Here is a 988-nt window from a genome sequence, read left to right on the forward strand (position 1 = left end):
ACCTGGGTAATAATGGGGTAAACGTTTGGGCATAAGGCAGACAGAAAGAGCAAAGAGATAAGATGCTTGGCAGATCAAATGGGGTTTTTGAGGGCTTATTTCCACGCGCAGAATTGCCTATCGCTGTTACACAACAACCTAGTTGACTGTTGCCTGAAACCTAACGAGGCAAAGGGATAGGGCAACGCTAGCTAGATACATCACAGAGGACTAACAAATAGCAAACTTAAAATACTGGGAGGCAATGAGATTAGAAATAGTATCTGGTCCTGCCCCTAGAGTCATTGTAGCTACGACTGCTGTGTCATATGTGTGTCAGCAGGTGGCAGAGATGAGACAGGCTGTGTCTATGCTCAGTGTTCTGACCTGGGAAACCCGGGGGTGCAGGGGGCAGGGAGTGAGCCTAAGACAACCACCAGTGTTGTTGTCAGGGGTCCAGGACAGGGAGCTAGGCTAAGACAACACAACTACCAGTCTGGCACTTTGCAGCTCCTAAGGTGGGGAATGAGCCAGAGACTAGAAGAACCCCACCTGAACTGCTGGCCCCAGAGTGAACCCAAGACAGGAGACCCTTGCACGGGTAGGGCAGGGATAGGAATGAGCCCAAGGCATCATGGGGCTGGGTCAGGAGCCTAGTCTGAGAGAACCACAAGTCTGGTGCCTCGAAGGCCTGAGGGTAAGGGGGACAGACCATGTCCAAGATGACTCCTCCTTGGTGCCATAATGCAGAAGAGGGCAGAGTCAAGGACAAGATGGGCTGCCAGATGCCTGCTCCCAGAACCAGAGGGTATACAGAGGGACACACTGTGACACACTACAACTTCCACGATGAGTTTTTTTTTCCTGTGTTGTTGGGGGAGGTTGCAAGGATGGAGAGTGGGATCGGGATACATGATGTTAAATTCACAAAGAACTAATAAAAAGTTAAGAAAGAAAGAAAGAAAGAAAGAAAGAAAGAAAGGAAGGAAGGAAGGAAGAAAGGAAGAAA

General features: G+C 49.4%; 1 non-coding gene across 1 annotated transcript; it reads left to right on the plus strand.

Annotated features, from left to right (window-relative positions):
• Positions 1 to 268: 268 nt before the first annotated feature.
• On the plus strand, positions 269 to 399 carry LOC116890569. The gene has a single exon (XR_004386738.1). It is a non-coding gene; the product is annotated as a small nucleolar RNA SNORA17 (small nucleolar RNA).
• Positions 400 to 988: the final 589 nt, after the last annotated feature.

The sequence above is a fragment of the Rattus rattus genome, chromosome 1, assembly GCF_011064425.1.
Source record: "Rattus rattus isolate New Zealand chromosome 1, Rrattus_CSIRO_v1, whole genome shotgun sequence".
In the NCBI taxonomy this organism is placed as follows: Eukaryota; Metazoa; Chordata; class Mammalia; order Rodentia; family Muridae; genus Rattus; species Rattus rattus.